The following is a 10394-nucleotide window of genomic DNA, read 5'->3' as shown; positions in this document are numbered from 1 at the left end:
TCCTTCCTGACCAGTGGACTCTCAAGAGTCTTCTCCAGCACCACAGCTGGAAAGCATCAATTCTTCAGTGCTCAGGTTTCTTTGTAGCCCAATTCTCACATCAGTACATGACTATTGGAAAACCCATAGCTTTGATTAGATGGACCTTTATTGGCAAAGTGATGGGCCTTCATTGGCCCTCCTTTTTAATACACCGTCTAGGTTTGTCTTAGCTTTCCTTCCAAAGAGCAAACATCTTTTAATTTCCTGGCGGCGGTAACCGTCCACAGTGATTTTGGAGCCCAAGAAAATAAAATCTGCCGCTGTTTCCACTTTTTCCCCTCCTATTTGCTATGAAGTGAGGGGACTGGATGCCATGGTCTTAGTTTAAACCAGCAGTTGTCACCCAACCGCTTGCTTTCCTAAAGAGCTCATCACACCTCCCATTAGAATGGACCGTGTTGCCTGTCTGCCTGCGTCACCTCCTGGGACTTTGCTGCAGGCCTTGGTCTCTGAGGCACCTGCCGTGTCCCCAGGGCCCAGAGCAGTGCTGGGCTTTGAGTCTGATCAGGGAGTACGTGTGTGGAGTGGATGGTGCTCGCTTCTTCTGGGGAAAGAGAGACCTAGGCTCGGGGGGCAAGGGTGCCGGGGGCCAGCGTGAGGAACTCCGCCCATGGCAAAGGTCACGAGGAAGGAGGCTTGGCATACGCAAAGGCGTGATCAAGCCTCAGGAAACCCCCTGTTCCCGAGCATCTAACCCCAAAACCAGAGTCTGTTTTATGCTCTCACCTACACCTCTGACTTTACGGGGGGCTCTCCCCCATAACCGTTTCTCTCGGAGAAGGAGTAAACGTGCAGCTCCAAGGCAATAAAAATTCCTGGGCGTGACAAGAGTGTTTCAGCTTAGGGACTCCTCTGAAGGTTATCTAGCCCGCCTGTATAGGTTTGTCCGGCCACATGTGATTGTTTACAGCCTCCCAACCTGAGAGGCATGAGATGTTTTAGACTTACTAAAGGCAAAATCTTTTGGGGAGTTGGAAATTATTAGTATAGTGTGTTGGTTAGGAATTATATTGGTGAAGGGTTCTTCATTTGTTGTGTCAATAATTGCTGCTAATTCCCTGCTCTGGGTGGGACAAGGATGTCTCAGGTCAAACCTCTCTGCTGACAGACTAGCTTGTGTGACAGGATTATCCTTACTCCTGCCACTACGCACATGATTGTTTACTACCTCTCAACTGTAAACAGCACAGAGAGTTTTGGAGTATTTTGAGAGTCTTAATTAGCATAGGACTTTTTCTTCTTGTTGAGTCAATGATTGCCACCAGGCCTCTATATCCTTAGGCACCTGGGAATATATTAATCAATGTATTTGGAATATAGCAAAGGAAATATAGTAGTTTTTGATGTTAGCAATACTAGACTTTTTGAGTTAATGGATTTTCTCTTTTGTAATAGATCGCTGTACTTTGTTATAAATCACTGTGTCCTTGCTATGCAAAAATGTAACTTTATCACTATCTTAAGACTAAATAGATCTTAAGGGGAGCATTGGTGAAAGGATTTTCATTTGTTGGGCTGATGTTTGCTGCTAAATCTCCATGTTCCCTACTCTTATAATGAATATAACATATAGGAGAAATAAGTATTAACCTTTAAGACTAATCATGTTAACCTTGGGTTAAATAAATTCCTTTCTTGATTGTAACTCACCCTATAGGAATGTAACTTTATTTGGAGGGTGGTGCCTGGTTTAAGCAAAAACACCCTTGGAAGAAATAAGTTTTTGGTTATCAGGAAGAAGGATCATAAAATGTCAGCAGGTCTCACTCATGGCCAGAAGATGATGTAATATCCCTAAGACCTTTTTTTATACATTTATGTGAAGCACCTGATTTTGATAAAGGTCAGGATTGCTGACCCCCGCGTGACTCTGTATTCATCCCTATGTGTAACAAAAGGTATATAAGCAAACCCCAAAATAAAGAAATCGGATCAGTTTCCGGAAAGACTGATTCCCCCATGTCACTTCTTTCTTGCTCCCGTTTTTCTGGCTGAATTCCCATCTGGAGCATGGATGCCATTCCACGTAATCCAAGTTATTCCGCCTCCTTTTCTCCACTAATCTTCCTACTACACTATCCGTTTCTAATCTCTCTATATCTGTGATTAAATATGTATTTTTCCAAAGACGCCGACTCCGTCCCCCCACCTTCGAATCACCCTGGATCCACCGGGGCTGGACCCCGGCACAAGGGGACCTGGTGTGGCCGGTTTTCCTCCCTTGGGGGAGGAGCCGAGCGAGGGACACAGGTCAGTGTGTCTTGCTTCCATGTGGCAGGTGTATCCTGTCTGTGCCTGTCATCTTGGCATTTCGAGGTTTCTGTGAACCCAGCCCCCTCCCCTCCTGATACCCCATCTGATCAGCAGAGAGGAGACTGGGCTTGGGGACTCTGGTCCTGAGATTCCTCTCTGCATGTGACTCCCCCCTCCTGGGGGGGCCAGGCACTGTGTGCGAGGAGGGTGGGGGCACAAGACCCCCAGCTTTTCTGTCCCAGAGGCCCCAGCCTCTGGGCTCTGGCAGGGCCTCGGGAGCTGGAATGAGCTGGAATCTGGGCCAGTGGGGGCTTCCCTGGTGGTGAAGAACCCACCTGCCCATGCAAGAGGCATAAGAGACGCGGGTTCGATCCCTGGGTCGGGAAGATCCCCTGGAAGAGACCATGGCGACCCACTCCAGTATTCTTGCCTGACGAATCCCGTGGACAGAGGAGCCTGGTGGGCTACAGTCCTTGGGGTGGCAAGGAGTCGGACACGAGTGGAGCGACTTCCCATGCGCGCGCGGGGTCAGGGGTCAGGGCCGCGCTGCTCACCTGCTGTGCGACCTTGGCCAGGTCACACCCCCACCCTGTGAAAGGAGAGAGCGGTCTTCCGGGTCTTTACAGACGTCTCTGCGAGCTTTGTGCCCACAGTGGCCGCTAGAGGGCGCTGTCCGCCGGGCCCTGAGTGTGTGCGCGCGTGTGCGCGTGGATGCAGATGTGTGTGCGTCTGTGGGGGCGCACGGTGCCGGGACGCGGGTCTACGGCCAGGAATGCAGCCGGGACACCTCCACGTGGGCCACGAGCACCGTCAGGGCAGGGTCTGGCTCCGCTGTGGGGTGACCCCCCTCCCCGCCAACGTGGTGCACAGTGACCGCCTGCCGAGCTCCGCCACCCTGCCCCCCGGGCAGCCCCCGACAGGCCCAGCTCTAGGCCCCACGTGTGGACCGAGGCCCCCAGGCCCCGGCCTGTGAGAGGGGCCCTCGGTCTGGGGGGCTCACTCTGCTCCTGGGGGCCTGGCAGGCCCCTCCTCTCTGGCATCGCATGCCCCCGCAGTCTCGGTGGGTAAGCACAGGACACCGCGCCTGGGGCCCCCCCGGGAGCGGCCTGCTCTGGGAGGCCGGAGCCTCAGCTACAGGGCTGTCACACCGGGGCTGCGGGCGGGACCCCACAGGCCCAGAGGAAGAAGCCCGGAGCGAGGCCTGCAGGAACCCCAGCCAGGCCCTGGCCCACTGAGCGGACAGGAGCCTGGCCAGAGGCCTGCACGGGTGAGGGGCTGGGCCCTGTGGCCTTGACTGCAGATCCCGAGGGCTCCTCAGCTTAGAATGGCCAAGCCTGAGTCTTGGGGGTGCAGGGCAGGGGGCTTGACCCTGTCCGAGTTGAGGGGGCACTCAGGGCCAAGGGGGTGTGGCGTCCATGGGTGGGGGACGGCCCTGGGCCTTGAGTCCAGCAGCTGGGCTCACGGGGTGACCCTGGCGAGTCCCTTGCACCCTGTGGGCCTCCGTTTCTCCTGTGCAAGCTGAGTGGGTGGCCCCCGATCTCTAAGCCCCCCTTCCTGGTCCCTTGATAACCCCCACCCCCCCACTGACTTCTGAGTCAGCCAGAGTGGCCAGGATCACTGATGGATCTGCCGAGCCCAGACTCTGAGATCAGGGCCTGGTGGGGTGGGGAGCCAGGTCCCACTCCTGGAGGTCCTGGGGCTGAGGGCCTCCCCTGCAATCCCCCCTACCAAGGCCAGACTGGGGTCCCCAACCTCAGCAGCTGAAGAAACAAAGGGGCCTGAACCCCTTCCTTCGGCCCTGACTCGGGACCGCTGACTGGGCCTCCTGCACAGCTCCGCCCGTGTGGACCTCGCAGAGCCTGGCCCACAGCCCGCTGACCTCGAGGTGCCTTCACAGCCCCTACCCCCAGCACTCATGGCCTCCCAGTGACCCCCACCCTCACCCCCCGACACACTCCCAGAGCAGCTGGGGGCCGAGATCACAGCCTGGAGCTTTCTCTTCTCACTGGGGCTCCCTGCTGCCAGGAGACAGAGCAACTGGAGGTGGAGGTGGAGGGGAGTGGTCCGGGGACACCTTGAGGAGGGGGCTTCCAGCCTGGTTCAGACCTGGCGGGTGCTCCCAAGAACTGGGAAGAGGCCTCAGGGCCCCTCTCTGTGCCCTGCCTCAGAGGAGAGCAGGAGTCAGGTGGGACAGGCTGGGGGCAGTGTCCCAGGCCGCTCCCTGTACAGGCCATGCAGTCCCTTCCCCAGGACCCTGGGGGTCCTCCTGGGCTCTGCAGGGTAGGTGTGTGTGCTGTCTTCCTGGAAGTAGGCCTGTAACTTGCTCTGAAGGCTTTAGACAGCACGACTTTCCTGCAGGGAGGGTCCACCCCCTTCGGTGGTGGGATTCCTGCCTGGGGATGGAGCCGGGGCGTCTGCTGTGTGGGACGCTGGGGCTGGAGGGACCCAGCTGGTGTTGAGAGAGCAGCAGGTTCACAAGTGTGACAGCCAGCTCACCACACCCGTGTGGGTGTGCGGTCAGTGGCAAAGGACGGGGTCTCCCATCCGTCTGTGCCCTCGCTTGGTGTCTCAGCGTCTGTCTGTACGTCTGTCTGTGTACCCCTCTGTCTACTGTCTGTCACCGGCCTACCCCCCATGCACCCACGGTCTCTCATCCTCCTGATATCCTCGTGGGGTGTGAGGTCCAGCCTGGAAGGCTCTCCAGGCTGTGCTGGGAACTTCCGTCCTTTACACTCTTCCCGTTTTATTTGTGGAGAACCCGTGTACTTCTTTTTATAATCAGGGAAATATGACGCTGCCTCCATTCTTGAAAACAAAACCAGCACGAACAACAGGCAGTGACAGGCCCTGGAGAAGCCCCTCGCTTGTCCCCTGTGTCGGTGGCCCCGCTCTGGGGGCGCAGCTCTGCTTGGCGGTGACCAGCCGGGTATGCAGCTTTGGGGCAGGGGGCCTCCCGTCCACAGTGAATGCAGCGCTGGGCAGTGTGGGTGGGGTGTCAGACGCAGTATTGAGAGAAGGAAGACACACACAGCCTAAACTTAAAAACTTTTTCTTTAATGTTAGAGCATAGTGGGTATGTGCTGTGTTAGTTTCAGCCCTGGGGGGTCACTGGAAGGGCTGATGCTGAAGCTGAAACTCCAATGCTTTGGCCACCTGATGCGAAGAACTGACTCATTGGAAAAAACCCTGATGCTGGGAAAGATTGAAGGCGGGAGGAGAAGGGGACAACAGAGGATGAGATGGTTGGATGGCATCACCGACTCCATGGACGTGAGTTTGGGCAAACTCCATGAGTTGGTGATGGACAGGGAGGCCTGGTGTGCTGCAGTCCATGGGGTCGCAGAGTCGGACACAACTGAGCGACTGAGCTCAAGTCTCAGATGTATAGCAAAGTGATTCAGTTATGCATATACAAGCGTCTATCCTTTTTTCAAATTCTTTCCCATTGAGATTATTACAGAATATTGAGCAAAGTTTCCTGAAACACAGTCTAAAATCAAAATCAGACGAGGTTGAAACATGGTTGGTTTAAGGGCAGATACGGAAGGCATAAAACTCTAAGGAAAAGCAAAGAAACAGTGAACTTGGGGTTTCTGAGGGCCTGGCTGCATTCTGAGCCTGTGACGTTAATTAACAGGAAATTCACATCACCTAAAACTCACCATTTACAAAACATTCTTTTTGGCCACTCCCTATGGCATGTGGGATCTTAGTTCCCCAACCAGGGGTCAAACCCATGGCTCCTGTAATGGACGCAACATCTCAGCCTTTGGAGCGCCGGGGGAGTCCCTAGAACCCACCATCGTGAAGTGAGCATCTGCAGCGTGGTCCAACCATCCCCACCGGCGTTCTTACTCTTTAAACTTTACAGATACCTTTAATTTATTTATGATGTGGTGTTTACAGTTTACCATGAAAATAGGATTAAAATAGACGGCAACCCATCAAAACATTAGCGGCGGCTCTTCTGGGTGAAATACCCGGGGTGCGTGCTTCCTCCTGTTTGTCTCTCTGTACTCTTCACGTTGTTTACGGTGAACAGTTGTTGTTTTAAAACCAAAGACCAGGACTTATAAAGGCTATTTTAAGAAAAACTCAGAAAACAAGCAAGGTGATTCTCCCTGACGTGGGGCTCACGCCAGAGTCCTTGCAAGCTCAGCCACATCCCGTTGCCCCCAGCTGGGTCTGGAGTTCAGGGGCTTGGAGGGCCCTGCACTGCTCTGCCAGGACGGCCCTGAGCAGGACAGGACTGTGATGGGCTTGGCAGCCCCCTTCCTGGATTATCTCCTCCACGTCACACCCTTGTTTGATAAACTCAGTTTCCCTCCATTTGGGCCTCTCGTTGGGTTGATTTTAGCACAGCTCACGAAGCAGAGCAGTGCAGGTCCCCTGGGAGCGTGGGTGAGATGTTCTGCCACCAGTCACCCCCTCTTCCTGTCTCAACGTGAAGCTAAGTCGATTCAGTCGTGTCCGATTATGTGCGACCCCGTGGACTGTAGCCTGCCAGGCTCCTCTGTCCGTGAGGCTTTGCAGGCAAGAATACTGAAGTGGGTTGCCATTTCCTTCTCCAGGGGAATCTTCCTGACCCAGGGATCGAACCCCCATCTCTTATGTCTCCCAAAACCAGCCGGAGGGTTCTTCACCACGAGTGCCACCGGGGAAGTCCCTTTCAACTTTTAAGTTACTGGTAAAGTCCTCTTGTAACAAGCTTGAGAGACAGATTTAAAAAGTAAGTTGCGATTCCTCACAGTCCTATGGCTGGATCCGACCGGGTCTCCTGTGGTCCTTCTGCCGTGCTCTCGTCCTGCTGCCGTGCTGTCGTCCTGCGGGGCAGGGAGGGCGCCAGGCTGGGCTGAGCGCCTGCGTGCTTGGCTCTCTCCTGGCCCACCGAGTCCTCCCGGGGGAGCTCCGAACCTCTGTTTTTCCTTAATGAGGGTCTTGGATTAGATCAGTGAGGGGAGGGGCGTCCCTGGCTGTCTGGTGGTTAAGACTTCGCTGTCCGCAAAAGAGACGCAGATGTGTAGAGCGGACTTTTGGACCCTGAGGGAGAGGGAGAGGGTGGGATGATTTGGGAGAATGGCACTGAAACATGTATACTATCATGTAAGAAACGAATCGCCAGTCTATGTTTGATGCAGGATACAGGATGCTTGGGGCTGGTGCACGGGGATGATCCAGAGAGACGATATGGGGTGGGAGGTGGGAGGGGGGTTCATGTTTGGGAACTCATGTACACCTGTGGTGGATTCCTGTCAATGTATGGCAAAGCCGATACAGTATTGTAAAGTAAAATAAAGTAAAAATAAAAAAATTAATAAAAAGACTTCGCTGTCCCGTGCAGGGGCTGTGGGTTCAGTCCCTGGTTGAGGAGATAAGATCACACAAGCCTTGCAGCCAAAAAAACCAGAACATAAGCCAGAAGCAACATTGCAGCAAATTCAGTGAAGACTTTAAAAATGGTCCAGTGTGCTTAGCCCTCCACAGGCGGTGGCCGATTTTCTGCTCGAAGCTCTGGACCTGTCCCCCCACAAAACACATTTTCACAGACACACTTCAGGGTTTCGCAAACCGCTGGTCAGTGTCCTGGAACACCTCCCGGTCTCCAGGGCCCCTTGCTGCCGAGAGGCGGGACTGGGCCTCTTCTTTGGGACCCCAGATCCATCACTGCGCCCTTGGTGGGTGCTCTGCTGAGTGCCTTCCCGAACGATCCCCCTGAATCTCCCGCAGCCCTGAGCAGTCATCATGTCCACCTCCCAGAGGAGGACAGTCATCTGCCCAAGGTCACATACTTGGAAAAGGGTGGAGCCAGGACTGCAACCCAGGTATGTCTGGGCTCCAAGCGCAGGCTCTTCCCACCGCAGATGTGATCCAAGCCCAGGGTCGGGTAAGGGGTGTCGGCTCCACTCCCTTAAAGGCCCTCGCAGGGCTGAGTGTGCCTGGACAGTCCCTCGGGTTTCCAAAGCATCTCCACGCGTGTGTGTCCTTCCCGCCAGCCTGTGAGGTGGGCAGGGCAGGGGCTGGGGTCCTCTTGGCCTGCAAGGGGACAAGGCTTCAAGGCACTGAGGAAATAGCCAAGGTCACACCAAGTCAGGATCACAGCTGCGTTTGGAACCTGGGTGTTGAGTTCAGACCCTTTCCACAGAGCAGCCAGGTGCTAAGGGTCTGTGTTCTTCAGGATTAGGACCTGCCCACATACTCAACTATCTGTTCACCCATCCGACTACTAACCTGCTCATGAACCCCCAGTCTAATCACTCATCTACCCATCTATCCACTCATCCAGCCACTGACCCATCCACCCCCATGTCCATCAATCACCCAGCCAGCCAGCCAGCCACTGACCCATCCACCCTCACATCCTTCCTCCATCCATCCATCCACACACCTACCCAGCCACCTACATATCCACCAATCCTTCACCTACTGTCCCATCCACTCACCTACCCACCCAGCTATCCATTCATCCACTCACCCACCCAGCTACCCACACAACCACGCACCCACCAACCCATCCACTCTTCCACCTGCCCGTCATATCTCCCTTCCTTCCTTCCCGCCCTCATTCAGACTCTTCACCGAGAGCCTTGAAGCAGTCAGGCACTGGGCTGGGGGTGAGATGCCCAGGGAGGGGGCTGCGCCTCTTCCTTTGTGGAGAGGGTCGGGGAGTGGGAGCTGAGGCCGGAGACAGGCAGGCTGGAGAGATGGCTGCTGACTTCCTGCCCGTTTGGACTCACAGTCACAGTGCCAGACTCACTGAACTGGGTTAAGCCCTCACCTCTTTCTGGGGAGAGCGCGTGGAAGGGACAGCTGAGGTGTGGGCACGCATCCGCAGGACCGCCGGCTGGCAGTGACTGTGTGTGTGCTGTGTCAGTTGCTGAGTCGTGTCTGACTCTTTATGACTTCATGGACTGTAACCCGCCAGGCTCCTCTGTCCATGGAATTCTCCAGGCAAGAATACAGGAGTGGGTAGCCATTCTCTTCTCCAGGGGATCTTCCTGACTCAAGAATCAAACCTGAGTCTCCCGCATAGCAGGCAGGTTCTTTCTTGTCTGGGCCACCAGGGAGGCCCCCTGAATGGAGGGTCTAAATAGAGTGTCCAGGGGGCCAAGAAAAAGAAAGGACGTCTGTACAGGATCCAGGGGGCTAAGAAAAAGAAAGGATGTCTGTACAGGACCCAGGGGGCTAAGAAAAAGAAAGGACATCTGTACAGGATCCTTCGGCTCCTGTAACTACGATTAGAATTAACAAGCTCTGTGTGAGTGAATTGCCAGTAATCACTGCTAACCCGTTTCTTTCATTCACCGAGCCAGGTGTTCTGTGAAAGACCTCCTCTTCTGCTCCTCAGGACGGAGCTGTGAGGTGGCCTCTAATATTACCAACATGGACCAGATCAGACCCAGGGAGACAGAGAATTGCTGAGAGGCCTTGTCAGCTCTGTGGCAGCCTAGGTCTTCCCACCCACACAGACTCTGCTTTCATTACCGCGTAATTCTTCCTGTGCGAAGAACTGGTTAAACGCTCGTGGAGCTTATTCTGGTCTGCTTCAAAAAGTGCCTCTTTCCTTTATAAGTTCTGCCAATCCTGGACTTTGTCCCAGGCCAGTCTACTTTATTTGTGGGAAGGTTTTTTTTTTTGTCTTTTTTTTTTTTTTTAACTCTGCAGAAATTGCTTACACTTTTGGCGTGCAATCGCTCACTCTTACGTTTTTAGCTGTATTAAAATGGGTTGCTTTTCTTTGTTTTAAAAGCTTTTTGGACGTGGACCGTTTTTAAAGTCTTTATTGAACTTGTAACATCGTTTCTGTTTTATTTCCTGGTGATCTGGCCATGAGGCCTGTGGGTCTTAGCTCCCCTACCAGGGGTCCAGCCCACGCCCCCTGCTCTGGACGGCAAGGTCTTAACCATTGAACCACCAGAGAGCTCCTGGAAGGGGCTGCTTTTCTCCAATCCTCTTTGCTCCCTGCCTGCTGGCAGGCATTCTGCACCCGTGCGGTACCTTCTGTCTGTTCTTAGGGGCTCAGTAGCCTTTCTGCCTGGCTGTGGAGCTGGGGTTGTGAGAGAGTTTCGTGGGTTTGGACATGACCTACGACTCAGAGGTGA

The sequence above is a fragment of the Ovis aries genome, chromosome 17 (genome assembly GCF_016772045.2).
Source record: "Ovis aries strain OAR_USU_Benz2616 breed Rambouillet chromosome 17, ARS-UI_Ramb_v3.0, whole genome shotgun sequence".
In the NCBI taxonomy this organism is placed as follows: Eukaryota; Metazoa; Chordata; class Mammalia; order Artiodactyla; family Bovidae; genus Ovis; species Ovis aries.
The sequence above is the reverse complement of the archived record's forward strand: the minus strand, read 5'-3'. Positions refer to the sequence as shown.